Source organism: Oryzias latipes, chromosome 14, assembly GCF_053564925.1.
Source record: "Oryzias latipes strain Hd-rR chromosome 14, Olatipes_Hd-rR_3.1".
Classification (NCBI taxonomy): domain Eukaryota; kingdom Metazoa; phylum Chordata; class Actinopteri; order Beloniformes; family Adrianichthyidae; genus Oryzias; species Oryzias latipes.
The window spans coordinates 13669107-13683387 of record NC_136250.1 but is presented as its reverse complement, the minus strand read 5'-3'; the positions used below and the strand labels follow the sequence as shown (position 1 = coordinate 13683387).

Sequence of the window (14281 nt, the reverse complement as noted above, 5' to 3'; positions counted from 1 at the left end):
CTATGACACAAATCTTCGTTTAAAGAAATGTTGAAATATAATATTTATTCTACACATTCTTACAGCATTGGAAAACGATAAGAATGTTTGTGTAATATTTTTGCTCCTACAGAAACCACATTAAAACAAAAAATATGTTTCTCTCCCCCATCTTTTTACATTTTCAAACATTTTTGAAAATGCTCCAGGGAGCGCCTAAAGGCCTGTACACACCGGGACGAATATTCGCCAGGCGTTATTCGCCAGCGTTTTTCGCCACGTTTTTTGTGTTCACACCCAGGCGATTTTCGCTGACGATGAGTGGAGTGAACATGCAATTTCATTCCCTGACATTAGATGGCGCTTAATGTAAAACAGAAATACTCCTGTACACAAGGTGGCGCTGCGCAACTTTACTCTTCTGAAAGTCGCTTTTCACTCAGAAGAAGAGAGCAAGTATTTACACGCTTGTCAGAATCAAACAAAGAAAACATGAATATTTCAAGCACCAGTAGCTCCAACTGGTGCTTGGTTCGGGGATATTTTAGAATGTCCGTCATTATTGCTTCGCGGCTGTGTGTAGACGCTACTTGGCGTCTATCTTCTTCGCTGGTATGTGTGCTCAGCAAGGCAGTTTTGTGTTTGAGCGCCCCCAAGTTGTGTTTTACTGTAACTTCAGAAGCTCCAGACACGTGAGCAAAAGCGCCATTCTCATTGGTCGAGTAGATTTCGACGTGACGCGTCGAAAAAAAGAAAACGAACCCGAGGCGTTTTTTTTTTTTTTGACGCTTTAACGCCTGGCGTTTTTTCGCGTCGGTGTGCACACTCTCGTTGGTGCCCTTTGTTTAGTCACGAGGCGTTAAACGTCGGCGAAAATCGCCGGCGAAATTCGTCCCGGTGTGAACAGGCCTTAAGTAAGTGCTAAGGAGCCGCATGTAGCTCTTGAGCCGCGGGTTGCCCTCCCCCGACCTAAGCTCATGGCTGTCGTTCACTTCAACTGCAAAATGTCGAGCCCCAATGGCAGTGCATTGTCCTCATTTGTCCTCATAACAAAAAAAAAACCTTATTGTTGCAAATAACCAGTCAAGTTAGAGTTTCCCAAAGTAACACCTTCGGTTGCTTGTTCAATTCTGGCTGGATGGAGTTTTTTCAGACATCGCTGTCTTACCAATCCTATCTTGTAAAGCACCCAACTGTGCAGACCACAAAAGAAACCTTACTGTTGGAAATAAGCATCTGAGTCAACTTCCAAAGAGTATCCCAAAGAATCAGTTGAAAGTGCTATTTCATAGGAAACTGACTGTCTGTGCGTGTTCACTGCTTTGCACGCCCTCATTGGCGCTGTAGGCAGAGCATCAGTCTTATAATCTGTCTCACACAAGGCACAGATTTTGTACAGCTCTTACCAGCAGCCATCCAGTAACACATAGGCTCATAGCTGTACAGAATGTTCCTCTCAACCGCAAAATGTTGGCTATGTCCACGCCGGTGCTTTCCCCTCAATCAAAGCTTTTGTTATCATTTGCTTTCAAACTTGCTGCTTCTTTACTCCAAGCCCATGGGGAAAGGCCTATCTGTTCTCACCGTTTAGATGGCAAGCTTTGTTGTGTTAAATAAGCCACGTATGCTAGCCATTTTTCTGCGTAATCAAAAAAGTCTCAACCATTTGTACTTTTGTGCCCTTAGTGCCCAAGAAAGGAAAAATCTCCCATATGCAAGGTCAGTTGGCAATTGTGTCATTGTTATTTTCTTTGTGCAGTAAAGTGTGCATTCCGTTCTTTGTATGAGTGAGTCACACAATGGCATCCATCAGCAGCTCCCTTCGAAAGCTCAGTTGGTAGAGCGGAGGACTGTAGGTGAAAAAACATAGGCATCCTTAGGTCGCTGGTTCAATTCCGGCTCGAAAGACATTTTTCGGGCACCGTCATCTTACCATTCATACGTTCCTTATTACGCTAAGAATGCTTACTTTTCCCAGTGAGCTTTCTTGTGACCTTTGTCCTTGACTTCAACCTCACTCCTGCTGTCTATTCAAATGTCTTTGTGAAAGAGGTGCCTGACTTGAATATGGTTTTAGGTCTTATGGGGTAACGCAGATGATACACATGGAGTGTGTGTACACCTTTCCGAGCAATGAAAAGAGAGCGCAAATCAGGCATAGGGATTTCACCTGTTAGCAGGTTTTTGCCACTAACCAGATTAGCCAAGCAAATGTAAAGCAACCATTGTGTGTAGCAGACCAAAGAAGCCTTAGTGTTGCAAATCAACAGTCGCGTCAACTTGTAAAGAGTATCCCAAAGAAATGGCTGAAAGTGATAGTCATAGGAAAGTCATAGGGGATGGTTTGTGTGTACTTTGCTTTTCATGGCCTCGTTGGCGCAGTTGGCAGCGCGTCAGTCTCATAATCTGAAGGTCGTGAGTTCGAGCCTCACACGAGGCACTGATTTTGCACAGCTCTTCCCAGCAGTCACCCAGGAACACCTAGGCTCATGGCTGTCGTTCACCTCAACTGCAAAATGTTGTCCAGCCCCAATGGCAGCACATTGTCATCATGTGCTCTCATTACCCCGAAAAAACCTTAGTGATGCATGGAACCAGTCAAGTCAGAATATCCCAAAGTAAAACCTTAGGTTGCTTGTTCAATTCCGGCTGGATGGAGTCCTTTCAGACAATGCTGTCTTACCAATCATACCTTGTAAATAACCCAAACGGGCAGACCACAAAAGAAGCTTTTCTGTTGGAAATCAGCATCTGAAACCACTTGCAAAGAGGATCCCAAAGAAACTGTTTAAAGTGCGATTTCATAGGAAACGGACTGTGTCTGTGCGTGTTCACTGCTTTGCACGCCCTCATTGGCGCTGTAGGCAGAGCATCAGTCTTATAATCTGTCTCACACAAGGCACAGATTTTGTACAGCTCTTGCCAGCAGCCATCCAGTAACACATAGGCTCATAGCTGTACAGAATGTTCCTCTCAATCGCAAAATGTTGGCCATGTCCACGACGGGGCTGTCCTCTCAATCAAAGCTTTTGTTATCATTTGCTTTCAAGCTTGCTGCTTCTTTACTCCAAGCCCATGGGGAAAGGCCTATCTGTTCTCACCGTTTAGATGGCAAGCTTTGTTGTGTTAAATAAGCCACGTATGCTACCCATTTTTCTGCGTAATCAAAAAAGTCTCAACCATTTGTACTTTTGTGCCCTTAGTGCCCAAGAAAGGAAAAATCTCCCATATGCAAGGTCAGTTGGCAATTGTGTTATTGTTATTTTCTTTGTGCAGTAAAGTGTGCATTCCGCTCTTTGTATGAGTGAGTCACACAATGGCATCCATCAGCAGCTCCCTTCGATAGCTCAGTTGGTAGAGCGGAGGACTGTAGGTGAAAAAACATAGGCATCCTTAGGTCGCTGGTTCAATTCTGGCTCGAAGGACTTTTTTCGGGCACCGTCATCTTACCATTCATACGTTCCTTATTACGCTAAGAATGCTTACTTTTCCCAGTGAGCTTTCTTGTGACCTTTGTCCTTGACTTCAACCTCACTCCTGCTGTCTATTCAAATGTCTTTGTGAAAGAGGTGCCTGACTTGAATATGGTTTTAGGTCTTATGGGGTAACGCAGATGATACACATGGAGTGTGTGTACACCTTTCCGAGCAATGAAAAGAGAGCGCAAATCAGGCATAGGGATTTCACCTGTTAGCAGGTTTTTGCCACTAACCAGATTAGCCAAGCAAATGTAAAGCACCCATTGTGTGTAGCAGACCAAAGAAGCCTTAGTGTTGCAAATCAACAGTCGCGTCAACTTGTAAAGAGTATCCCAAAGAAATGGCTGAAAGTGATAGTCATAGGAAAGTCATAGGGGATGGTTTGTGTGTACTTTGCTTTTCATGGCCTCGTTGGCGCAGTTGGCAGCGCGTCAGTCTCATAATCTGAAGGTCGTGAGTTCGAGCCTCACACGAGGCACTGATTTTGCACAGCTCTTCCCAGCAGTCACCCAGGAACACCTAGGCTCATGGCTGTCGTTCACCTCAACTGCAAAATGTTGTCCAGCCCCAATGGCAGCACATTGTCATCATGTGCTCTCATTACCCGAAAAAACCTTAGTGATGCATGGAACCAGTCAAGTCAGAATATCCCAAAGTAACACCTTAGGTTGCTTGTTCAATTCCGGCTGGATGGAGTCCTTTCAGACAATGCTGTCTTACCAATCATACCTTGTAAATAACCCAAACGGGCAGACCACAAAAGAAGCTTTTCTGTTGGAAATCAGCATCTGAAACCACTTGCAAAGAGGATCCCAAAGAAACTGTTTAAAGTGCGATTTCATAGGAAACGGACTGTGTCTGTGCGTGTTCACTGCTTTGCATGCCCTCATTGGCGCTGTAGGCAGAGCATCAGTCTTATAATCTGTCTCACACAAGGCACAGATTTTGTACAGCTCTTGCCAGCAGCCATCCAGTAACACATAGGCTCATAGCTGTACAGAATGTTCCTCTCAACCGCAAAATATTGGCTATGTCCACGACAGTGCTTTCCTCTCAATCAAAGCTTTTGTTATCATTTGCTTTCAAGCTTGCTGCTTCTTTACTCCAAGCCCATGGGGAAAGGCCTATCTGTTCTCACCGTTTAGATGGCAAGCTTTGTTGTGTTAAATAAGCCACGTATGCTAGCCATTTTTCTGCGTAATCAAAAAAGTCTCAACCATTTGTACTTTTGTGCCCTTAGTGCCCAAGAAAGGAAAAATCTCCCATATGCAAGGTCAGTTGGCAATTGTGTTATTGTTATTTTCTTTGTGCAGTAAAGTGTGCATTCCGCTCTTTGTATGAGTGAGTCACACAATGGCATCCATCAGCAGCTCCCTTCGATAGCTCAGTTGGTAGAGCGGAGGACTGTAGGTGAAAAAACATAGGCATCCTTAGGTCGCTGGTTCAATTCTGGCTCGAAGGACTTTTTTCGGGCACCGTCATCTTACCATTCATACGTTCCTTATTACGCTAAGAATGCTTACTTTTCCCAGTGAGCTTTCTTGTGACCTTTGTCCTTGACTTCAACCTCACTCCTGCTGTCTATTCAAATGTCTTTGTGAAAGAGGTGCCTGACTTGAATATGGTTTTAGGTCTTATGGGGTAACGCAGATGATACACATGGAGTGTGTGTACACCTTTCCGAGCAATGAAAAGAGAGCGCAAATCAGGCATAGGGATTTCACCTGTTAGCAGGTTTTTGCCACTAACCAGATTAGCCAAGCAAATGTAAAGCACCCATTGTGTGTAGCAGACCAAAGAAGCCTTAGTGTTGCAAATCAACAGTCGCGTCAACTTGTAAAGAGTATCCCAAAGAAATGGCTGAAAGTGATAGTCATAGGAAAGTCATATGGGATGGTTTGTGTGTACTTTGCTTTTCATGGCCTCGTTGGCGCAGTTGGCAGCGCGTCAGTCTCATAATCTGAAGGTCGTGAGTTCGAGCCTCACACGAGGCACTGATTTTGCACAGCTCTTCCCAGCAGTCACCCAGGAACACCTAGGCTCATGGCTGTCGTTCACCTCAACTGCAAAATGTTGTCCAGCCCCAATGGCAGCACATTGTCATCATGTGCTCTCATTACCCGAAAAAACCTTAGTGATGCATGGAACCAGTCAAGTCAGAATATCCCAAAGTAACACCTTAGGTTGCTTGTTCAATTCCGGCTGGATGGAGTCCTTTCAGACAATGCTGTCTTACCAATCATACCTTGTAAATAACCCAAACGGGCAGACCACAAAAGAAGCTTTTCTGTTGGAAATCAGCATCTGAAACCACTTGCAAAGAGGATCCCAAAGAAACTGTTTAAAGTGCGATTTCATAGGAAACGGACTGTGTCTGTGCGTGTTCACTGCTTTGCATGCCCTCATTGGCGCTGTAGGCAGAGCATCAGTCTTATAATCTGTCTCACACAAGGCACAGATTTTGTACAGCTCTTGCCAGCAGCCATCCAGTAACACATAGGCTCATAGCTGTACAGAATGTTCCTCTCAACCGCAAAATATTGGCTATGTCCACGACAGTGCTTTCCTCTCAATCAAAGCTTTTGTTATCATTTGCTTTCAAACTTGCTGCTTCTTTACTTCAAGCCCACAAGGAAAGGCCTATCTGTTCTCACCGTTTAGATGGCAAGCTTTGTTGTGTTAAATAAGCCACGTATGCTAGCCATTTTTCTGCGTAATCAAAAAAGTCTCAACCATTTGTACTTTTGTGCCCTTAGTGCCCAAGAAAGGAAAAATCTCCCATATGCAAGGTCACTTGGCAATTGTGTCATTGTTATTTTCTTTGTGCAGTAAAGTGTGCATTCCGCTCTTTGTATGAGTGAGTCACACAATGGCATCCATCAGCAGCTCCCTTCGATAGCTCAGTTGGTAGAGCGGAGGACTGTAGGTGAAAAAACATAGGCATCCTTAGGTCGCTGGTTCAATTCCGGCTCGAAGGACATTTTTCGGGCACCGTCATCTTACCATTCATATGTTCCTTATTACGCTAAGAATGCTTACTTTTCCCAGTGAGCTTTCTTGTGACCTTTGTCCTTGACTTCAACCTCACTCCTGCTGTCTATTCAAATGTCTTTGTGAAAGAGGTGCCTGACTTGAATATGGTTTTAGGTCTTATGGGGTAACGCAGATGATACACATGGAGTGTGTGTACACCTTTCCGAGCAATGAAAAGAGAGCGCAAATCAGGCATAGGGATTTCACCTGTTAGCAGGTTTTTGCCACTAACCAGATTAGCCAAGCAAATGTAAAGCACCCATTGTGTGTAGCAGACCAAAGAAGCCTTAGTGTTGCAAATCAACAGTCGCGTCAACTTGTAAAGAGTATCCCAAAGAAATGGCTGAAAGTGATAGTCATAGGAAAGTCATAGGGGATGGTTTGTGTGTACTTTGCTTTTCATGGCCTCGTTGGCGCAGTTGGCAGCGCGTCAGTCTCATAATCTGAAGGTCGTGAGTTCGAGCCTCACACGAGGCACTGATTTTGCACAGCTCTTCCCAGCAGTCACCCAGGAACACCTAGGCTCATGGCTGTCGTTCACCTCAACTGCAAAATGTTGTCCAGCCCCAATGGCAGCACATTGTCATCATGTGCTCTCATCACCCCGAAAAAACCTTAGTGATGCATGGAACCAGTCAAGTCAGAATATCCCAAAGTAACACCTTAGGTTGCTTGTTCAATTCCGGCTGGATGGAGTCCTTTCAGACAATGCTGTCTTACCAATCATACCTTGTAAATAACCCAAACGGGCAGACCACAAAAGAAGCTTTTCTGTTGGAAATCAGCATCTGAAACCACTTGCAAAGAGGATCCCAAAGAAACTGTTTAAAGTGCGATTTCATAGGAAACGGACTGTGTCTGTGCGTGTTCACTGCTTTGCACGCCCTCATTGGCGCTGTAAGCAGAGCATCAGTCTTATAATCTGTCTCACACAAGGCACAGATTTTGTACAGCTCTTGCCAGCAGCCATCCAGTAACACATAGGCTCATAGCTGTACAGAATGTTCCTCTCAACCGCAAAATATTGGCTATGTCCACGACAATGCTTTCCTCTCAATCAAAGCTTTTGTTATCATTTGCTTTCAAACTTGCTGCTTCTTTACTCCAAGCCCATGGGGAAAGGCCTATCTGTTCTCACCGTTTAGATGGCAAGCTTTGTTGTGTTAAATAAGCCACGTATGCTAGCCATTTTTCTGCGTAATCAAAAAAGTCTCAACCATTTGTACTTTTGTGCCCTTAGTGCCCAAGAAAGAAAAAATCTCCCATATGCAAGGTCACTTGGCAATTGTGTCATTGTTATTTTCTTTGTGCAGTAAAGTGTGCATTCCGCTCTTTGTATGAGTGAGTCACACAATGGCATCCATCAGCAGCTCCCTTCGATAGCTCAGTTGGTAGAGCGGAGGACTGTAGGTGAAAAAACATAGGCATCCTTAGGTCGCTGGTTCAATTCCGGCTCGAAGGACTTTTTTCGGGCACCGTCATCTTACCATTCATACGTTCCTTATTACGCTAAGAATGCTTACTTTTCCCAGTGAGCTTTCTTGTGACCTTTGTCCTTGACTTCAACCTCACTCCTGCTGTCTATTCAAATGTCTTTGTGAAAGAGGTGCCTGACTTGAATATGGTTTTAGGTCTTATGGGGTAACGCAGATGATACACATGGAGTGTGTGTACACCTTTCCGAGCAATGAAAAGAGAGCGCAAATCAGGCATAGGGATTTCACCTGTTAGCAGGCTTTTGCCACTAACCAGATTAGCCAAGCAAATGTAAAGCACCCATTGTGTGTAGCAGACCAAAGAAGCCTTAGTGTTGCAAATCAACAGTCGCGTCAACTTGTAAAGAGTATCCCAAAGAAATGGCTGAAAGTGATAGTCATAGGAAAGTCATAGGGGATGGCTTGTGTGTACTTTGCTTTTCATTGCCTCGTTGGCGCAGTTGGCAGCGCGTCAGTCTCATAATCTGAAGGTCGTGAGTTCGAGCCTCACACGAGGCACTGATTTTGCACAGCTCTTCCCAGCAGTCACCCAGGAACACCTAGGCTCATGGCTGTCGTTCACCTCAACTGCAAAATGTTGTCCAGCCCCAATGGCAGCACATTGTCATCATGTGCTCTCATTACCCGAAAAAACCTTAGTGATGCATCAATCAATCAAACTTTATTTATAAAATAGCGCTTATCATGCATTTCGTGCAGCTCGAAGCGCTTTAACATTAAAAACAAAAACAAAAAAAAAAAAAAACAAAACACACAACATTGCAGTAAAAACCCAACCCACCCTACACCCTTCCCACTCCCCTCCATTAAGGCACATGACCCACGACAATGAATGTTGACTACCAATGCAAGTTAAAATAAATAAATAAATAAATAAATGAATAAATAAATAAAAAAGCAAGCAAACAAACAAACAAACAAACAAACAAACAAGGCTTGGCTCTGCTGCGAGGAAACGGCATTTGGGAATCTCTTCATACCAGGAGCCAGCCCGCCCACGGGAGCATGGCCACAGCGCCAACCCAGACCGGGACAACACCAGGGTCCACTTCACAGCCGTGAGGCTGCAAAATTAAACCCCAGCCGCCCCAGCAAGGGCAAGAACTGCAACAACAGCCACCGGGCAAGCCGGCAACCCTGGCAGAAAAGACTCCCACAAGAAACACTGGGGCTAATATCACAATAAGATATTAAATTATAAGATTTATTAAAAAATAAATAAATAAATAAATAAATAAATAAATAAATAAATAAATAAATAAAAACTGAGAATAAGATGCATAAAATGAAATGAAGTATAGTATAGAATATAGCCTATATTAAAACTAATAGAATAATTTAGCAGTTAAAATTCAACTGAAAGCTAAATTAAAAAGGTGGGTCTTGAGCCTCTTCTTAAAAACCTCTACAGTCTCTGCGGCCCTGAGGCCCTCCGGCAGGCCGTTCCACAGGCGAGGACCGTAATGGCAGAACGAAGCCTCACCATAAGTTTTGGTCCTCACTTTAGGAACAACTAAGAGGCCAGCACCGGAGGACCTCAGGGTCCGCGAGGGCTCATATTTTAAAAGAATATCATTTAAATAAGAAGGCCCAAGACCATAAAAACATTTATAAACCATTAAAAGAATCTTAAAATCAATCCTGAAACGCACAGGGAGCCAATGCAGCGATTTTAAAATCGGTGTAATGTGTTCTCGCCCTCTGGTTCTCGTCAGAACTCGTGCTGCTGAGTTCTGCAATAGCTGTAGATTTGAAATAGACTTTTTGGGTAAACCAGAGAGCAGGGCATTACAGTAATCTAAACGACTGAAAATAAAAGCATGCATTAGCACTTCTGTGCTGGCAAGAGAGAGGAACGGGCGGACTCTGGCAATGTTTTTAAGATGATAAAATCCTGTCTTAACGACATTTTTAATGTGTGGGATAAAATCTAGCTCAGAGTCAAAAAGTACGCCCAGGTTTCTCACACATTGAGAAGGTTTAAAATTATGAAGATGTGGTAAAATCATCTCTCTCTTGTCTTCAGGACCGATGATTAATACTTCAGTTTTGTCCTGGTTGAGCTGTAAAAAGTTTTCTGCCATCCACAACTTTATATCTAAAATGCAGTTTAAAAGAGTGTTGACAGGTTCCAGGTCATCAGGAGACACGGCGATGTAAAGCTGTGTATCATCAGCATAGCTGTGAAAGTCAACGCCGTGTCTCCTGATGACATCCCCAAGAGGCAACATATATAAATTAAAAAGTATTGGCCCTAAAATCGACCCCTGGGGAACCCCACAACTTATTTCGTGGATTCCTGAAGAGCACGTATCCATACTTACATAAAAGTGTCGATCTGTAAGGTAAGAGTAAAACCACTTAAGAACATTTCCAGAGAGGCCCACTAGACTACTAAGTCTGTCTAATAAAATCTGGTGATCTACTGTATCAAAAGCAGCACTGAGATCCAGCAGCACCAGAACAGAAAGTTTCTGTGAGTCGTAGTTTAATCTTAGATCATTAACGATCTTTAAAAGAGCCGTCTCTGTACTATGGTTTGTCCTAAAACCAGACTGATATTTTTCTAAAATTTTTTGGGCATTTAAAAACTCATGCAGTTGAGTAGCGACACTTTTTTCTATTATTTTACTTAAAAATGGTAAGTTGGATACGGGTCTATAGTTATCCAGATTTTTTGGATCTAATTGACTCTTCTTCAGAAGGGGCCTCACCACCGCCGTCTTACAGGCAGAGGGGAAGACCCCCGTCTGAAGAGAGCAGTTTACTATATTTAAAAGCTCTGACTCAAAGAATCCATAAAATGTTTTAAAAAGTGAAGTGGGAATGGGATCTAAAAGGCAGGTTGTAGTGTTTACTTGGGATAAAACTCGACCAAGCATCTCCGCATCAACCAGGACAAAACTCCCCAGTGTTTCTTCTGGTAAAAACAATGCTGGAGGTCTGTTAAGATCCGTGTACTGCATGGATGAAATGTTTGATCTTATAGCATTGATTTTACCCATGAAGTGGTCTGCAAAGTCCTCACATGCAGCATTAGATGATGGCATGGAGGACTTGTTGAAATCTTTGTTTATTAAAATATCAATTGTTTTAAAAAGAAATTTGGGGTTGTTTTTATTTTCTGAAATGATTTTTGAAAAATAAGAGGTTCTGGCCCGTTTAACTGAGTTATTGTAGATTTTGATTTGTTGTTTTAAAATGTCTTTATGAATGATTAAATTCGTCTTCCGGTATTTCCTCTCTGCTCTCCTGCAGTTCTGCTTCAGACCCTTAATGTCGTCAGTCTTCCATGGCATTTTAGGAGTGGCTCTTATTGTTTTCGCTTTGAGTGGAGCCACTGCATCTATGGAAGACTGAAGTCTGTTATTAAAATGATCAACAATAAAATCACAGGGTGCAGGTAAAATCTGAGCAGGAGTTTGCTTAAAAACATCAATAAAACTTGCAGCCACTTCAGGAGTTAAATACCGCTTCCTCACAGTTCTCACTGACGCTTCCTGCTGGATTTGACTGGTGACATTAAAAAACACACAATAATGGTCTGATATGGCCAAATCAACAACAGAGGACACCCCAGTGGACAGACCATAGGTAATGACAAGGTCCAGGGTGTGTCCCCTGTTGTGAGTTGGCTGTGTGACATGCTGCTGAAAATCCATGCTGTTTAGAAGATTTAAAAACTCACAGGCATAGATATCATCATAATTATCAACATGCAAATTAAAATCACCAGTAATTAAAATCCTATTGTACCTAATATGAAGAGATGATAAAAATTCAGAAAATTCCTCGATAAAACAGGAAGGAGGGGTTGGTGGTCTGTATACTGTGACAGTTAAAACAGGTGGGTCTCCAAAAAGAAAAGCATGATGCTCAAATGAACAATATTTACTAATTAAAACATTTTCCGATGGTATTGTTTTGTGAGCAATCGATGCTGTACCTCCACCTTTCTTTCCTCCCCTGATTGAAAATAAAAAGTTAAAATTGGGTGGAGAAGCCTCAGTGAGAATAGCTGGTGCATCAGAGCCAAGCCAGGTTTCAGTTAAAAACAAACAGGTTAAATCATGGTCTAAAATCAGATCATTAATGATAAAAGACTTATTTAAAAGGGATCTGACATTTAAAAGAGCCATCTTCATGGTTGTGGGTACAATCTGATGTGTGCTTGTCGTAGGTTTTGTGACTGATGTGTGAATTGGCCGGAGACATCTAACATGCGAGGCACGTGGATATGAATGCAAATGATTAGAATGTCTATTGGTGATGCGGACTGGTATGTGATGCTGTATGGCAGAGAATGATGTATCAGGGGTTTGGGTGTCCTGGTTCAACCGTCAGCTGGATATGGTTTTGAAAGAACGGAGGGTGAGATCAATGTTCATGGTGAGAAGACGGGAACCACTATAGTTGGGGTGTAAACCGTCTGATTTGAAGAGGTATGGTCTATTGTAAAAAGTTGTGAAGTTATCAACGTATGGAATGCTTATGGAATGACAGTATGTTTTTAACCAAATGTGAAGCTGACGGACGCGTGAGAACATGATGTCTCCATAACGGGGTGAAGGTAGTGGTCCAGATATGATGCAGTTTATGTTTAACTGTTGGATGGTGTGAATCAGGTGGATGAAGTCCATTTTCAGAGTCTCTGATTGCTGCAGTTTCATGTTGTTGGTGCCTGCATGTATGATGAAAGTCTTCGCAGAGGGGTGTTTGACAGAAAGTTGGTGAGCAGAGTTTTTAATGTCATTGACGACCGCTCCAGAGAGTGAGTGTGTGTGGCACCTTCTGACCCGGACATGCCGGACAACGGAGTCTCCCACGATGAGCACGGGCTGCTGCACAGGTCCGGGTCTCCCAGAGGGGTGATGAGCAGCGGCCTCCGCTGAAGGGGGCTCAGGTGGAGAGTTGGGAGCTCCAGAGCGGTGTTTCCGGGCAGACAGTAATCCAGCATGAAGACCTGTTTTTCTTGTGGAGAGTGGATCCCCTGAAGCCGGTGAAACGCAGGATGCGGCGCGCGAGCCCCGGGGAAGCTCGTCTGAGCGTCGGGCCACCGCCTCTTTCAGCAGACGGCGGCGTTTCCCTCTCGTGCCGGGCGCCAGCGGAACAGCGGAGGATCCGGGCGGCTGGGCCAGTGCCGCGGCTCCAGGAAGAAGCGCGAGTTGGTCAGACTCCAGCAAAGCGGGCCCCGAAGCAGCAGACGCCGTTGGACCCGTAGAGGTGGAAGCGGGAGTCGTCGCCTGGCTGGGACCAGCAGCAGAGGCGGATGCCACGGTAGGAGTTCCGCCCGATGTTGGTCCCGGTGAGCCCGCTCGGGTCGCTGACGCCGCGGTGAGGTCTTCAGCCAGCGGGGCAAAGCGGTTGGTCAGCGCTAGGTTTTCCGAGCTGGCATTGTTGGGTTTGGACCCACAGATCCTCCGGCCGCGACGTGTCACCTCAGCCCACGACTGCTTGGGCGTAGAGCAGAGGGCTGGAGCCCTGGGTCCGGCATCGGCCTGGTCTTCATGGAGGTCCTGTGGACTCCTGGCCTCCACTGCAGAGCTGGTGTTGGTGGTGCTCGGAGCCCCGTCCATCCGCTCCCACCCGTTGTTTTTACGGCCACAAATTTGAATGATGTTACTCTCCGTGGCGGTGAAATGGGCTTCGGCGGGAATTTCTCCAAACCATGGAAGGGTTTGAGACAGGGAGCGGTTGGTGTTAATTGAAAGCTGTAGTTGTTGGATGTACTTCGACTGGGAAGCAGATACTGATAGAATTTTTTCTATCAGAGCAGATTTTTCTCTGAGCTCCAGTCTAAGTTTCTGAACAGTTTCCTTAAGTTGGCAATGTCCTGGGTCACAGTGGTCGGGAGTGCATGAAACTCCGTCTGGACGAGCGGCAGCCATCTTGCATGGAACCAGTCAAGTCAGAATATCCCAAAGTAACACCTTAGGTTGCTTGTTCAATTCCGGCTGGATGGAGTCCTTTCAGACAATGCTGTCTTACCAATCATACCTTGTAAATAACCCAAACGGGCAGACCACAAAAGAAGCTTTTCTGTTGGAAATCAGCATCTGAAACCACTTGCAAAGAGGATCCCAAAGAAACTGTTTAAAGTGCGATTTCATAGGAAACGGACTGTGTCTGTGCGTGTTCACTGCTTTGCACGCCCTCATTGGCGCTGTAGGCAGAGCATCAGTCTTATAATCTGTCTCACACAAGGCACAGATTTTGTACAGCTCTTGCCAGCAGCCATCCAGTAACACATAGGCTCATAGCTGTACAGAATGTTCCTCTCAACCGCAAAATGTT

The 14281-nt window shown here is 44.5% G+C and overlaps 9 non-coding genes across 9 annotated transcripts; all 9 read left to right on the top strand.

Annotated features, from left to right (window-relative positions):
- The first annotated feature begins 2346 nt into the window (after positions 1 to 2346).
- Positions 2347 to 2419, top strand: trnam-cau (transfer RNA methionine (anticodon CAU)). The gene has a single exon. It is a non-coding gene; the product is annotated as a tRNA-Met (tRNA).
- Positions 2420 to 3315: 896 nt separating this feature from the next.
- On the top strand, positions 3316 to 3404 carry trnay-gua (transfer RNA tyrosine (anticodon GUA)). Its single transcript is given in 2 exon segments — positions 3316 to 3352; positions 3369 to 3404. It is a non-coding gene; the product is annotated as a tRNA-Tyr (tRNA).
- A 459-nt stretch (positions 3405 to 3863) lies between these two features.
- trnam-cau (transfer RNA methionine (anticodon CAU)) lies at positions 3864 to 3936 on the top strand. Its single transcript has one exon. It is a non-coding gene; the product is annotated as a tRNA-Met (tRNA).
- Positions 3937 to 4831: 895 nt separating this feature from the next.
- On the top strand, positions 4832 to 4920 carry trnay-gua (transfer RNA tyrosine (anticodon GUA)). The gene is given in 2 exon segments: positions 4832 to 4868; positions 4885 to 4920. It is a non-coding gene; the product is annotated as a tRNA-Tyr (tRNA).
- A 459-nt stretch (positions 4921 to 5379) lies between these two features.
- On the top strand, positions 5380 to 5452 carry trnam-cau (transfer RNA methionine (anticodon CAU)). Its single transcript has one exon. It is a non-coding gene; the product is annotated as a tRNA-Met (tRNA).
- Positions 5453 to 6347: 895 nt separating this feature from the next.
- Positions 6348 to 6436, top strand: trnay-gua (transfer RNA tyrosine (anticodon GUA)). Its single transcript is given in 2 exon segments — positions 6348 to 6384; positions 6401 to 6436. It is a non-coding gene; the product is annotated as a tRNA-Tyr (tRNA).
- Positions 6437 to 6895: 459 nt separating this feature from the next.
- trnam-cau (transfer RNA methionine (anticodon CAU)) lies at positions 6896 to 6968 on the top strand. The gene has a single exon. It is a non-coding gene; the product is annotated as a tRNA-Met (tRNA).
- An 896-nt stretch (positions 6969 to 7864) lies between these two features.
- Positions 7865 to 7953, top strand: trnay-gua (transfer RNA tyrosine (anticodon GUA)). Its single transcript is given in 2 exon segments — positions 7865 to 7901; positions 7918 to 7953. It is a non-coding gene; the product is annotated as a tRNA-Tyr (tRNA).
- Positions 7954 to 8412: 459 nt separating this feature from the next.
- On the top strand, positions 8413 to 8485 carry trnam-cau (transfer RNA methionine (anticodon CAU)). The gene has a single exon. It is a non-coding gene; the product is annotated as a tRNA-Met (tRNA).
- The last annotated feature ends 5796 nt before the right edge of the window (positions 8486 to 14281 follow it).